Here is a 16,623-nt window from a genome sequence, read left to right on the forward strand (position 1 = left end):
TTTTATACCAGAAAGATATTTGCTGGTGTATTCAAACTTTCTATTACGAGTACATAGTTTGTTCACTAAAAAATGAGCATAAATAAAAACACTGCCCTGCATCGGTTTTGCGAATAAGATGGAACCTAGTGATCCCGAAGGGAATTTTTGCGCTAAGCACGAATCCGAGTTCAAAAACTTTCCATTATGTCAGGTTTGCGAGAAAAAGGGGGTTGAAACCCCTAAAAATAGCGTATTTGGCCATTTTTCAAAAATTGTGGAGCAGAACCCTAACGTGCTACGATCTTCGTTATTGTCAGTAATTGAAGGTTGAACTTTGCTCTTTGAAATAAGCCCAAACCCAAATTGTTCGCATGCACCCTTAGAGTAGGGGGTGTACTTATGTCTACGGGGGTAGAGAAAAAAATGAACATAGGAACTTATCTACACCCAAGATAAGATATAATGAAAAGTGCAGTGTTCCTAAGGTATTTAATGTCGCTGATTACAAATCTGAAGTCAAACATTCCATTTAAAAAGAAATAAAAAAAATCAAATTCAAATTTTCAAATCTAATACATCGTCTGACACACGACCGCACGACCCCCGTAGACATAAGTACACCCCCTACTCTAAGGGTGCATGCGAACAATTTGGGTTTGGGCTTATTTCAAAGAGCAAAGTTCAGCCTTCAATTACTGACAATAACGAAGATCGTAGCACGTCAGGGTTCTGCTCCACAATTTTTGAAAAATGGCCAAATATGCTATTTTTAGGGGTTTCAACCCCCTTTTTTTTGAAAACCTGACACGATGGAAAATTTTTGAACTCGGATTCGTGCTCAGCGCGAAAATTTCCTTCGTGAACACTAGGTCACATCTTATTCGCATCAGAAAAATTGAAATTTGCAGGGCAGTGAAATTAAAAAAAATTGTTTATTCAAACACCTAAATTTTTATCCTCAAACGCAGGTTGTAACAGATTTGAGGACTAAAGTAATGTATCGTATTATCCGCCGTAAAATTCAGCTGACAACATTATTTTACTTCACGTGAAGATTTAAAGAAACAATCAAAATAGGATAATTTAAAATAATGAAAAAATAAGTAGTAAGCATACTTAGTTTGCATGTCACGTGAAATGGCTAGAAAAATCCATACAAATCGCATTGTGAAATTTCTTATGTGCCTCACGGAAAAGTAGTACTCAGTTCACATCGTGAAAACATCGCGCAACATGTCTGCAACATGATGCCAGCAACATTTTATCACATCTATTTGAAGTTCACGGTAGCGGCAGGCTAATCATCTACCCTGTCAAAAATCAAAACAGATTAATGAAACCAACTCAAGACTGAGTCTTGTGGTCGCCCTATGCTCCCGAGAGGGAGTGGACAAGGAAAAAAAATTTCACATTTACATATCACTTAAAATTTAGCTAGTTTGCGAGTAAAGTGCCTGAGTTCAAATACCTACTTCAAAGACATGGCATTTTTAAGCAAAACGACTTCACAATTATTATACAATATTTTCTTACCAACATTAAATTTTTTTTTTTTGTTTTGGCGATTCTCATAAATTTGAGGTTCTTTTCATTTGACAATCAATGTTGCTAGCAACATTTCCGGCTAAGCCAAATGCATGTTGCTGGTGAAATTTCACGGCTGTGACATTAGTACTGGTACACCACTCTTTAGTCTTTTGTTTTGATTTAGGTTCATGGTGATAGACACAAGTCTCATCCATAGTAATGAATCGAGGCATAAAATCCACCTTATTTTTTCGAAAACGCTCTAAATGTTTTTGAGAAAGTCGCATTCGAATGTGTTTTTTTTTCGTTGTTAGCAAATGTGATACCCATTACACGTACACAGAACTGTGAAGTCCAATATTTCAGTCAAAATATTGTTTACACTGCTCAATGAGATGCCTAGTCACTCGACGATTTTCCAATACGATATCCTGTACTTTTTCTACGATTTCTGGTGCTGTTGTTGTTTTTGGACGACCTTGACGTGGATCATCATCAAGGCTTGTAGGACCACGTTTAAAAGCAGCAACCCATCTTTCTACTTGTAGTGTACTAATTGATGGCTGAAAGTCCTTATACACCTTCAACATTTGGTCATAAGTTTCCTTTGCTTTTAAACCTTCCAAAAATAAAAATTTGATCAATGCACGATATTATTTCCATTGTAGAAAATACTGTGAAACGTCGATACTAAATACCTTGTGTAAGAATGAATTGGCAGATTGAAATGAAACTTCACATACGTTCATCTGAAGAGTGTACCAACATAACAAAAAAGGCTAATAGCAACGCCTTCTCTTATCGGACCGCAAAACTTATTAACAGCCTAGTATATACGAGGGTCTTCCGAAAAGTCCGTGGAAAACTAGAAACTACTTAATTGTTTGGGGTAAACCTTGTTTATTTTTCTTACCGGACCGCAAAACTTATTGAACACCCTAGTACATACGAGGGTCATTTAAAAAATCCGTGGAAAAATAAAAACTACTTAATTATTTGGGTTAAACATTTTTTAACGCCTTTTAATTCTATACACTTCGTCCAACGCTAATCTGGTTTGTTGATCTCTTTCGCATAATAAAATCGTTTGAATAAAATCTTTTTCCAGCCATTACTTCATATTGGGAAACAAATAGTAGTCCGAGGGATCCGACGGAGCTAAGTCTGGAGAATAGGGGGAATGTGAAACGAGTTAGAACCCTACTTCCATTAAATTTGTCACCACTAGTGTGTTGTCGTTATGGAAAAGGAAAATCACTCAACTTTCTCGATTCACACGAATGCCAAACACATGAAAATAGACCGCTTTGGCTGAAACTTTGTGTGTGTTCTTCCAAGAGATGCTACTAACTAAACATAACCCCAATACGCACCAGTATTGACATCTCTCTAACTTTGCACCAACTTCTCAAACGTCCCTCGTATATACCTATACTTATAGTTTATGACTTTCACTACGATTTTGATATATCTTGTAAAGTCTCCTACTAAGGTAGCTTTCTTCACTGCAATGATAGGATACAGTGAGTGCATTCGTTACTGAGGGATTTTTTTGAGAGCCGTAATTATTGTCAAAGGTATCTTCTTGAAAAATTATTGGTTGACCCCTTCTTGGTTCAAGCTCAGTATTAAGTTTATCTCGCAAAAGTTAGACCATCTTTATTAGAACTTCGCCCAGCATCCATGTAATTTGAGCCTTACTATGTTGAGAATAATGAGCACAGTAGCCCTGGATAGCCACAATCGATTAATAACGCTTTCTTTCATCGTCAAATGCAGTTTGTCGCAGAGTGACAAATTAGGGGAGAATGGTGAATGGTGTAACGAAAGAAATTGTTTTCACCCATAAATATGCAATCTGTACCATATAACTTAAGTTGAACTTCCGAAAATCTTAAGACGCGGTACAAATTTAATACACATTTCTCTCTGGCGTACCCAGTTGTATCTTAATGATTTTGTTATTATTTTTAATGAAATTATGCAGTTTTTCAGTATTTTCTGCGATTTCCACATCACCTTTGACGGGGCGATGCAAAATAAACAAAACAAATTGTACTTTTTGACACACTTCACTCCACGGGACGAGTATTAATAGAAACAGCACTTAAGAGCTCACCTCAGCAAATGTAAACAAAAAATGTGCTAATTTATTTCAAATTTCGGTTGTCATGTATTATATAAACATATCTCTAAATGAGATTTTGAACATTTTCCGCTTCGCTTGAATAGTTTATCTATGCACTTCAAATGGCAGCAGCAGTTTAATGCATGCGGAATGTTTCCAAGAGGCATGACACTCAAACGATATGATGCGGATCAGCAGGGCATAGATCAAACACATTCTTACTGCTTGCCCTGAAGTTGCATTTTACATAAATAATTGAACAGCTTGCTTTTTAGCTAAGAAATTTCAAGGAAACTACAAATTTAAGTTTAAATTATGCCTGCTGATAACTGAATACGAACTATGAGCATTCAACTCAAATGCGAGCTCTGTTATTTGGAAGGCGCACATTGATGATATCACTTAAGTAGGACCTAGTCCAGGAAAAGAATGTTGAATGCAAACCAAACAAGGTCAATTTCAGCAGAGCAAATGATGTGATATTTTGTCAAAAGCTTTCGAGAAATCAGTGTAGATAGTATCCATCTGAGATTTATTTTCAAAAACAAAAATCGCCCGATTTTTCAACGATTTTCATGTTGGTTTGTAGAAATGAAATTTGTAACGGCCAAAGACAATTTACATTTTACAACAATTTCAAATAATTAAGAAACCGAAGTTTGTTGTGAAATTAGTTGTGTGAAATAATTCAAAATTTTACACTTTTTCCTTATAAATCATTGTGACAGCAAACAACCGTATACATATTAAAAAAAAAAAAAATTTAAATGTATATATGATAAATGCTCCACTAAGTTTATGTGAATAAATAAAAGTTTAAAACAATATACAGTTATAGATTAGTTTCTAATAAAACTAAATTTATTACTCATTTGCTGCAAGAATTTCATAACCCAAAAAAAAAATTAAAATAAATAGACAGAAATGGTCCAAGCTCTTTTTTTTTGTTATGTAAAAAATTCATGTCGATATCAACAAAGAGTATATCATTGGGTAAAAATATGTTTGTCTTTACTTTTACCGAGGCAGGCACAGTAAATCTAAAATTTTGAGACCTTGTTTCGGCATGACTCTTTCGATTGACACTCTCGACGATAAGATATGTTGATGAATATCTTTCTGATAAAAATAATGTGCAGAAAACAACTTTTTATTGTATTTCGGATTAATTCAAAAAAATTTAGTTGCGGGACTAGTCCCGAAATTTCGGGATCACACAAAAATCACCCCCTAAATATCGGCATTACTTCTAGTGCCACTTTTCATATATTTTAACATGCAAGTTATGTCACCACTATACTTCCCAACGTCGCACCCTGTGATCACATTGCACCACACGTGAGTTCATTGCTCCAATTAAAGTTCACACAAGAACTTTCGCTGACGCGACACACGCGCAAGCGATCAATTGCAATATCCAATGCTTGGGAATTGCAAGGCCAGCATATTGGCCAACACGCGCAACCCAACGATTGCGAAATACCAGCAAGTGGTGGGAACTGCAACGTTGGCGAATTAGCTTAGGTTAAGAAGCTAGTTGGTAAGAATTATAATTTGTAAAGTTAGTTAGAATCAGAACCGCAACTAGTGCGGAATAAAAATTATATGTGAACAATTAAAATCGCGTTTTTTATGTTATCGGTGAACAGTTGGTTCACCGCAACTTTAATTTTTTGGAAGCCCCTATCGGTCAGGGCTTAAGTGGCGCCCGAGCAGTCGGTGTAAAGTGACTTAAAAAAATAAACGATAATAATAATGAAATTTTCGAAAACGGAGTCAAAATCGAAGTCAACAACAAATCGGCATAGGCAGTTGCTGTAACATAAAGTGCTAATTGAACTAAATTTTACGTGGTTTGCCACAAACGAATTGAAAAAAGAAATTTGAATAGAATTTTCATTTTTTGGATAAAAATTAAGCTTTGTTGGAATGCCAGTTGGTGCTTGTAAAATCAGTCAAACATCCTTTGTGAAGTGCAATACTTAGCTGTGTGTGTGCGTGCTTTTGTGCATATTTGCCAATTCAACAGCAAATTTCGTGTAAAAGAAATCAAGTTCGAAAAAAAAAAGGAAAAGTTAATCGCATTGATTTATTTTGCATACCAAAAATCAAAAAATAAAAAAAATAAAAAAATAAAAAAATTGACTGAACTCTGAATTTGGAAACATTTGGTACCGCCGTTTTTTCAAGAAGCCAATGGAATATTGGTTTGTGTAAGTTTACAAATCTATTCTATCTATATATATTTCTATTTTTCAAGAAAATGAACGCCGACGAGATTTCGAGGTCCCTCACAGAGATGAATGGCGCTCTGAATGCCATTCTTGGTAAGGTAAAGAAGTTTGAGGAGCGTCTCAATAGGGTGGAAGCAACGAACAGAGATGACTCCTTGCAAGGCCTTACACAGGACCTGGAACGAATAGAGAGGGAAGTACTGGAGGTACGGAGACAGTCCACGGACACCAGGCCACAACCAGTCGAGCCACTAGTTACGCCTCGAACGGAAGATGAACTAACTCAAGTGGCCAAGCTTCCGGACTGTGTCAAGGAGCTGCAAGTATTCGATGGTTCACGGGAACACTATGGTTCCTGGGTGCATAGTGTAGAGTTAGTAATAAAAGACTACGAAATTGTGCGGCACAAGCCGATATATACCGCCATCCTAAGACATATTAGGGGAAAAATTAGGGGGGCGGCCGATTCTGCGCTACTTGCGCACAACATCCACGATTCGGACTGGGCAAAAATTAAAGAAACCCTTTCGCTGCACTACGCAGACACTAGAGACTTACAAACGCTGGAACAGCAACTGACGTTAATGTCTCAAGGGCGGCAGAAGTTATCCGACTTCTATACGCAGATCCAAAAACAGTTATCCCTAATGATAAACACGATCGAACCAGATAAGTACGCACATAAGGAAACAATTGAAGCGCTGACAGAGGCGCACCGCCGAAGAGCACTAGATGTGTTCATTAGAGGTCTCAACGGGGACCTACCAGCCCTGCTCTCGTTCAAAATGTCAAATCCCTACCAGAGGCATACTCTGCTTGCCTGAAGTTGCAGAATGCGGACCGCAGAAATACATTTCACCGTCCATCTCTAACAAGTAGAGGTGACGGGAATATTATTGATACCCCATCCTTCTCTCGTAACAGGCGGGATTACAATGGCCAAGGCTATTCTGGCCAGCAACATCCACGCCAGCCGAACAACAATCGAACGTGGCAAGACGGCAACCGGAAAGTACCAAGACCGTCTTACTCAAATTCGGGGCAAACAAGACCGCAAAATTGGCGGAGCACTCCGTCGGCGTTAGTAAAATCAAATTACGAGCCATCTTCCCAGTCGCGAAACACTAGATTTACCCCATATGACGGCGCAAATAGGGGTGCAGGTTCCACGGGACACATGAACCAAACAGCTAGTAAACAACAAAAGCTGTTCCACCTGATACCGGTAGATAAAGAAGTTATCCCGGATACAGAAAACAAAGAACAACTCACGGAGGATCAGGTAAATTTTACCATAGGAGCCTCATGTCTGGCGTACCACATTTAGAATATGTTACGCATGATCAGGGTATGTTAGAGTTTCTAGTCGACACGGGGGCAAACAAAAATTACATCAGTGAACGCGTAGCACGCAACACCGTGCCAGTGGAAAAGCCATTCAAAGTAACCTCTGCCGGTGGCGACATAAAAGTAGACAGAAAAGTATGTGGATATTTTTTTAAGTTTGTAGGCAAGGACACTCCCACCACATTTTTCGTCCTCCCAGGACTCAAATCGTTCGACGGGATCATAGGCGACGACACGTTGACTGAAGTCAAAGCGGTAATAGATAGAGAACTCAACGTCCTTATGCTAAAACCAAATGTAGTATTGCCCCTTAAGCGAAAAATAGCGCAACAAGTTAATAAAATAGAAACAAACATCCCGCTGGATCCAAATATCACTAACCTTACTAAAAATAAGCTCTACCAAATATTGAATAAATACGAAACCTTGTTTGGTCCGGTTGACCGCAGCATGGAAATCCAAACCAATGTCCAAGCCGAAATAAGAACTAATACCGGAAACCCTATCTACACAAAAAGTTACCCCTACCCTGTAAACATGTGCGAAGAAGTTGAGAAGCAAATCCAGAATTTACTTTCAGAAGGAATAATTCGTCCTTCAAAAAGCCCATACAATTCGCCCATATGGATTGTGCCGAAAAAATCGCAGTCTGATGGGGAAAAGAAATATCGAATGGTCATAGATTTCAAGCGGTTAAACGCAGTAACTGTCCCTGACACGTATCCTATACCTGACATTAATGGCACCATCGCGAGTCTTGGTAATGCTAAATATTTCACAACACTTGACCTCACTTCGGGATTTCACCAAATTCCAATGAAGGACAGCGACATCGCAAAAACGGCATTTTCCACAATGAATGGAAAATACGAATTTTTGCGGCTTCCTTTTGGTCTCAAAAATGCACCCTCTATCTTTCAACGAATGATAGACGACGTGCTCAAAGAATTCATAGGTCGTACATGTTTCGTATACATCGACGACATCATAATTTTCAGCAAAGACCAGGATACTCATTTAAGGGACATCGAGACAATTCTCCATAGGCTTTTGAACGCAGGTCTCAGAGTTAATCTAGAAAAAACGCAATTCCTTAAAACAAGCGTAGAGTTTCTAGGTTATATTGTGACCTCCGAGGGAATACTCCCAGACCCAAAAAAAGTAGATTCGATAAGAAAAATGCTTCCTCCTTCCAGCTTAAAGGAACTTAAAAGTTTCCTAGGTTTAACATCATATTATAGAAAATTCATCCGAGATTACGCTAAAATTGCAAAACCGCTTACCAACCTCACACGAGGAGAGCACGCACAGGTAAAGGCAACGCAATCCAAAAAGGTACCCATAAGCTTGGACACAGAAGCGCTAAAGGCATTCATTGATCTCAAGGAGATACTGACGACATCGGAAGTCCTAACCTTCCCCAACTTCGACAAACCCTTCAATCTGACAGCTGACGCCTCCGACTTCGCTATTGGTGCCGTGTTGTCACAAGATTACGATGGTAAGGATAAACCAATAGCATTTATATCAAGAAGCCTAAGTACTACGGAAGAAGCATATGCGACCAACGAAAAGGAAATGCTCGCCATTGTTTGGGCATTGGACAATCTCCGGAACTACCTATATGGCGCTAAGAGGATACGAATATTCACCGACCATCAACCATTCACGTTTTCCCTCAGCAACCGGAACTACAATGCAAAACTAAAGCGATGGAAGTCTAGGATCGAGGAATATAATTATGAAATAATATACAAACCAGGTAAATCAAACGTCGTGGCAGACGCTCTTTCCCGCTTAAAAACTCAGGCGAATCCCCTTACATCGATAAGCGACGACGATTCAACAGGCAACACCGTCCACAGTGCGGAGCAAGATAATTCGGATCTGATACCGTTCGTGGAAGCGCCAATAAACGTATTCAAAAACCAACTTGTATTTGGAGGTAGGTTGGAGATATTCGAGGAACCCCATCCCGGTTACTCGCGACACTACCTAGGGTCAGAGGGAATTAGCGAAGCAGAGCTTATCGACGTCCTCAAGAAAAAACTAAGACCAAACGTAATCAATGGTATTAAGATTCCAGAAGCTCAATTAGGACTACTCCAGAAGGTATATTTAGAAAATTTTATGCAATATAAGATCCGAGTAGCTCAGACTATGGTAGAAGATTTGAGGGATCCGGATAGGATTTGCGATATAATATGGGGAGAACATAAAAGGGCTCACCGTAATGCGACAGAGAATAAGAAACAACTCCTGGAGAAATACTACTTTCCCAGAATGAACAGTATAATCAAAGGATATGTCTCGTCCTGTGAAACTTGTAAGGTCAGTAAATACGATAGGCATCCGAATGCACCAGAGCTGCAAAAAACACCAATCCCATCACGTCCTTGTGAGATAATCCATTTGGACATTTTCGAAATTCAAGGGGAGAAATTCCTCAGTGTTATCGACAAATTCTCAAAATTTGCGAAACTTTTCCATTTACGTAACAAGTCCACTTTGCACCTTAAGGACAAAATAATAAAACTCCTACACTATTTTACAACACCTGATATTCTCGTGACCGACAACGAACGCGGTTTAATTAGTCCAATTATCCAGAACCTGTTAGACTCTTTAGGAATAAAATTGTATCGCACACCATCCCAAAGAAGCGAAGTGAATGGTCAAGTAGAAAGACTCCACTCTACCTTAATTGAAATAATTAGATGCCTGAAGATAGACAACCCAAAGTTAAGGACAAAAGAATTAGTCAACATAGCAGTGGATCGATACAATAATTCAATTCACTCGGTTATAAACCAAAAACCAAGTGAAATATTTTTTTAATCGAGCAAGATCCTCTATCAGGAGCTGTTAGAAAAAAGTAGAAAAACCTATAAATATTTGAAAGCCTTGCTGACAAAAAAGCAGCTAGACCAGATCAAACGTCACAACAAGAAAAGATCTCTTCCGGAGCGTTATGACGAAAACGATGTCATATACGTGAAGGACAAGCAGATTAAGGGAAAGCAAAAACCCGTGTATAAAAAAGAAATTGTTGCAAAAGACAATAAAGTATCAGTCACCACGCTAAGTGGCAAGAAAATACATAAAACTCACATAAAAAATGTGACACGCAGGAATACATATCCTAGCACTTAAACAAAAAAAATAAAACAAACAAAAAAAAAAAAACATTAAAATAAAAAATATGAAATAAACTAAAATAAGAAAGAAAACTTGGTACTAAGGGGTAGTTAATCTAACAAGAGCGGGCTTGTAAGTGGGACAAATCGTGCCTTAACCGGATAACGCGATTCTCCATAGCTGGTTCGAGAAATGATAACACCTCTAGTCCAAAACAAAAGGAAATGGTCATTACTACAAGAGCGGGCTTGTTAGTGGGATAAATCGTGCCCTAGTAGGCTCGTAGTGCCATCGAATTTGACAAATGGCTACACTACTTCCAAACGGGATTCTGGCGATCTCTCCGTAGCTGGTTCGAGAACAGTATGGCCCTCTGTCCTAAACAAAATTTAAAATGCCTCCCTCGCCTAATCCGTTGGAGAAGAAAAAAAAAAAAAAAAAAAAAAAAAAAAAAAAAAACAAAATTTAAAATGCCTCCCTCGCCTAATCCGTTGGAGAAGAAAGAAAAAAAAAAAAAAACAAAATTTAAAATGCCTCCCTCGCCTAATCCGTTGGAGAAGAAAGAAAAAAAAAAAACAAAATTTAAAATGCCTCCCTCGCCTAATCCGTTGGAGAAGAAAGAAAAAAAAACCAAATTTAAAATGCCTCCCTCGCCTAATCCGTTGGAGAAGAAAGAAAAAAAACAAAATTTAAAATGCCTCCCTCGCCTAATCCGTTGGAGAAGAAAGAAAAAAAACAAAATTTAAAATACCTCCCTCGCCTAATCCGTTGGAGAAGAAAGAAAAAAAAAAAAAAAAAAAAAAAAAAATTTAAAATGCCTCCCTCGCCTAATCCGTTGGAGAAGAAAGAAAAAAAAAAAAAAGAAATAAAATTTTATTTTTTTATTTATTTTTTTCCTAATTTTTTGTTCCTTTTTATTTCTATTTTTGTAATAACAATATAAAGTAAATTTAAACAAATTTTTCTTTTTAACCTTCCCTACTAATCATAATAAAAAAAAAAAAAAAAAATCGTTTTATCCAAAAGAAAAAAAAAATATACAAAAAGAATATAACTTGTAAACTTTAAACCACTAACACACTAACAAAATAATATCGCAGGAAAAGCTAAAATCCTAAACCAGGATAGTAACACTAGTTTAATGATATTCAATCTAATCCTGAGAATTCCGCTTACTAATAATACCTTCCTACTATCAAGAACATTTTTCGCTTTTTACGAAATACCTTCTTAGAACCTAACAACTACTAACTTACTAACTACATTAAATTAGAATTAACATTTTGCGTTGCAGATTCCCACTGCTGGCAAATGCCATCAGCGGTCTGAACATTTTCAATTACAAGGCTCCGATCGTAACAATCCAAAATGGAAACGGGTGGATCATTGGCGGGTCATTCAAACTGGTACACGTCATCAATCTGCAACAATATGCTACAACCTTGAGGCAAATGGAAAACTTAACAAACCGAATTGAGGACCAGATATTAACGCAGCACTACATCAATCAAACGCTAGAACGACTTCATGAACTAATGGGCAACACAGGTAGAGCAAGAAATACTCGATCTATTGACTGGCTAGGCTCAGCGTGGAAATGGATAGCTGGATCACCTGACGCAACGGATTGGAACAATATCCTGCACAGTCAAAATCAGATAATTCAGAATAGCAACCATCAGTACAGGGTTAATAAGAAACTATTCACGACTACACAGGAAGTATTAGAAAAAATCGACGAGGTCGTGGACCGCACGAAGAACGTGGTAAAGGAAACAGAAATCATGGAATTCAGACAAAACGCACTTCACAACATTTTTCTTCTTCGCGAGGATGTAAACGAAATGGTGCGGGGATGTCAGTTGGCAAAGAATGGAATTGTCAACACCAACCTACTGGATATGGACGAAATTAACCAAGTTCTATCAGAAATAGAAACGCTCCCATATCAGAATATAATAGAAGCAATCGAATATGGCCAACCGTCGGTACTGACTAACGGGACACTTCTCCTCTACGTCCTTTCAATGCCAAAAGTAACAACTAAAAAATATAATCTCCTGGTTACTCGCGCTGGAATCTATGGAGGTAAGCAACTAAATCTCCCTTTTGACAGGATGCTTGTCAACCAGGAAGAGACGTACGGTCTAACAAAGAATTGCCTGGTGATCAGCTCGTCCACGGTATGTAAATCAGAATCCTTGATTAAACTGGAAGAAAGCAGTTGCCTACCGCGACTCCTAAAAGGTGGAGAAGCCAACTGCGAATTCATCAGACAGAATGGGTCACAAATAGAGCTGATAAACGAGAACACCGTGTTTATATCAAACTTCCAAGGAGTAATCAAAAATAGCAATGCCTCTATTACGGTAAATGGCACCTACGTAATCCAATTAAATAACGAAACAGTCACCATTGGTGACCAAGTATTTTCTAGTTATGAAACTATTACCGCACAGGCCCTTCCAGCAGTACTATCAAAGGTGAAGAGCCATACAATGAAGGTCAACCTAGAATACGTCCACGACCTGACAATGGAAAACATAAGGTATCTTGGGTACGTTAATGAAAAGGTAAATTTCTCTCTCGCTTCAGAAATCCTCTCGATATGCGCAATTGTTCTTATTGCCGCCATGCTGTGGAGATGTTACAATAGAAAGCTAGACCTTCCGCCAGTTGAAATCCCGACTCATTGGTCAGATAACACTAACAACAGCAAAATCATTAGAGGAAAGTCTGCTCCTGAAATCCATCGCCTGGACAATAGCCTACCAGCCACACCAGTCAGTATCAACATGTCGCCAGGAAACTGTAACTACTCTCTACAACATTTTAACCCCTCGCAATTTTTGTCTTTTGATCTGCGAGACGCAGATCTTTAAAGGGGGAGGAGTTATGTCACCACTATACTTCCCAACGTCGCACCCTGTGATCACATTGCACCACACGTGAGTTCATTGCTCCAATTAAAGTTCACACAAGAACTTTCGCTGACGCGACACACGCGCAAGCGATCAATTGCAATATCCAATGCTTGGGAATTGCAAGGCCAGCATATTGGCCAACACGCGCAACCCAACGATTGCGAAATACCAGCAAGTGGTGGGAACTGCAACGTTGGCGAATTAGCTTAGGTTAAGAAGCTAGTTGGTAAGAATTATAATTTGTAAAGTTAGTTAGAATCAGAACCGCAACTAGTGCGGAATAAAAATTATATGTGAACAATTAAAATCGCGTTTTTTATGTTATCGGTGAACCAACTGTTCAACTTTAATTTTTTGGAAGCCCCTATCGGTCAGGGCTTAAGTTGCATTTTATTAAATACTTTTTTCAATATCTTAGCATTTATTTTATTAAAATTAGTGGGCGGAATTTTTGGAACTTTGAAATCCTGTTTCCCAGAAAAAGGCAGGCTGACTTTTTGGATATCTTGACGATAATAAAATATAAATTGATGCATAATTTTCTAATAATAATTATTTTTAGTAATTGCAGAAATCCAGTTTTTATTTAATTTTTAATTAATTCGAAAACAAGTAATTTCGGGACTAGTCGGGATCATACAAAAATCACCCCCAAAATATCGGCATGACTTCTTCGTTTAATATAATATTTTGATGTTTCATTTTATTGGCGATAATAAAATATATACATATTGATGAATAATTTTCTAATAAAAATTATTTTTAGTTGTTGCTGTTTTTATTGCAGTTTTAATTAATTCGAAAAAAATTATTTCGGGACTAGTCCAAAATATCGGCATGACTTCTAGCGCCTCTTTTAATATAATATTTTAGTACTTTATTTCATTAAAATTTATGTGCGGAATGTTTGGAACTATGAAATCCTTTTCCGAACTTTGTAATAAAAATTATTTTTAGTCGTTGCAGAAATCTAGTTTTTATTGAATCATTAATTACACGTCGTCGTAACCACGAAGCTATTGCCGCTATAGTAAATGTTGCCGTTTGTCACTCACACGACCTTTCTCTGAACTCAGGCTCAGCCTATACACTTCATCAAATATCTTGAGGAAAGATCCAACTCGTAAGCGAATGGAAGTCGTTGGACCATCGATTGCGTTGCATATTCAGTGAATGAAGTGCAAATCAATTGGAAGTTGAATCGGATATCTACGGTGAAATTATCTTTAGCGATGAAGCAAATTTCGGACTTAATGAATGCATGCAAGCTGTATTTGAAGCGAAAGTAATCGGACAAAACTGATGTTACCTGTCATGTCCGATCGACTATCGCAAACCCTTCTGTCATTAAGCAGAGGGGAGTGCAGACGGCTGGTTGGACTGATGACGGGCCACTTTCTGTGGGCAAAGCACATGGAAAGGTTGGGCATCTCAGACAGTGTACTCTGCCCAGCTTGTGCAGAGGAGGATGAGACGGCGGACCCCTTCCTGTGTGTCTGCTCCGCCTTCGCTCGAATCAGGTTTGAGGTCTTTGGCACTGATGTGTTAAGAAGCGACCATCTTGGCTCCTTGGCACCACAAGATTTACTCAGATTTCTTCGGAGATCGGGTAGATTTAAAGAAAATTAAAAGGGAATCCAAGTGTAGTACAATGGACTCAATTAATGTCTGAGTGCTGCACTTGCTAGTTGTCCCGACAAAAAAAAAACAAAAAAACAGAAAAAAAAAAAAAAAAAAAAAAAATCGGTAAGAGATCCATTCTTCTTCTTTCTTAGCATGACCGCCTTGGGTGGACCAATCTATTTTTTTTTAGTGATCGAGTCACCAAAAAAATGGCCAACCGGTCATGAATTGAGAACTTTCAAATGCTTTTTGTAATGGTGCGTCAAATGACTAGTTTGAGCTGATAAATCAACTACAACTGAAGCCTTATTTAGATCCAGTAATTGACATTATTAGCGCGATAAAGCCGATTATACTGCAAAAAATTGCGCTAAACTAAACCGACCGAATTGTACATATTTAGGGGACGCAGTCTATGGAGTCAAATTTGTATCCTTATGAAGTAAATTAATAAATTTTATTGAGTTTTATTTGAAAAAAATCGATAATAATAATACTTGTAACGTTTTTGCAAATTTTATTTAACGTAATATGGTAACATTTTTCTTGCTTATCTACAAAGGACGTCATTTAGTTAACAAAGAATTTAACTAAATTTGAAATTTAAATTAACTAAATTCCATTTATTAAATTCAACTGAATTTCAAAGGGTACCGAAATTTATCCCGGTCATCAATCCCGAAATTTCGAGATTTCACTAAAAATATTTCAAAATTCTTCACCTAGCACGCACATATGCATATCCACATTATGCGGAATATTATAAAGAATGGTCAACGAAGAAAGTGCCAGCATATCTCGCTAATGGAATCTGTGCCGACGTGAGTGGAGACAATTTTCTTATTTATTTCGAATCCACTACATACATTAAAGCAAACATTACAAAAATAAAATATCGTAATTTTTCACAAAACGAAAGCTATATGGCGAATATAATTTTGAAATATTTATCGAAATCACACTGAGTTACAACAACAACAAAATTATAAATTGTAGCAAATCGTAGCACTCAACTGGTCCGCTGGCATTCGATTCGAAATGATCACGATAGTGGCGACAAGAACAAAAATGAACTGAGATACAAAATCCAGCGTAGGCAGGGAAGCTTGCGGTCCGAAGCGAGTGACAGTGTGAGGCAAAGACGTGCAGGCCACCACCGCTAATGACGTCTATGCGGCAGATTTCGAAATAGCATCGCTTGCGCTACACTCGCACCGTCTTGGCCCGCACCGTCTTTGTCTTCCCATTTACCGCCTTCGCTGGCGCAGCGCAGCCATGGCACGTCCGCTGGCCGCTATGCTTTGGCAGTTGGACGACGCGACTCATAACGTGATAATCGGGCAGCCGGCCGAACTGCAAAACGCCGAAACATTCGGAAAATCATTTTTAGTGGAAAAATTTAATTGAAACCAATTTTTAAGTAGGTGCAAACTATTTTATTGTGAAAAAATTTTATTGTAGATTTGATACAAAAAAAAAATATACAAATAAAATAATTACAGAAACAAAGCTAACAATTGTGGTAAAAATAATTTTAAATTGTTTTCTAAATTGAAAAAGTGTCCAAAAATAAATCGGGTCGGAAGCTGGTGACCACAAAAAAGATCTGGAATTTTCCAACTGAAATATGAGACAGCTAATTTTATTTTCAGTCGTACTTTGATGAAAAGTTGAGAGAATACAAAATATTTTATACGCTGTTTATTACAACAAAAATAAA

General features: G+C 37.8%; 2 protein-coding genes across 2 annotated transcripts in view; one reads left to right on the forward strand and one right to left on the reverse strand.

Moving 5' to 3' along the window:
• LOC129244047 (P protein-like) overlaps positions 1 to 16,623 on the reverse strand; it is a 70,181-nt gene that overhangs the window by 49,655 nt on the left and 3,903 nt on the right. The gene's annotated exons all lie outside the window — the stretch shown is intronic.
• The window catches only part of LOC129244270 (uncharacterized), a 98,672-nt gene continuing 98,268 nt past the window's right edge, over positions 16,220 to 16,623 (forward strand). The window contains exon 1 of the mRNA XM_054881886.1: positions 16,220 to 16,323. The gene's annotated coding sequence lies outside the window, so the exon portion shown is untranslated. The remainder of the gene's footprint in view (positions 16,324 to 16,623) is intronic.

This window comes from Anastrepha obliqua, chromosome 4 (assembly GCF_027943255.1).
Source record: "Anastrepha obliqua isolate idAnaObli1 chromosome 4, idAnaObli1_1.0, whole genome shotgun sequence".
NCBI classification, from domain to species: domain Eukaryota; kingdom Metazoa; phylum Arthropoda; class Insecta; order Diptera; family Tephritidae; genus Anastrepha; species Anastrepha obliqua.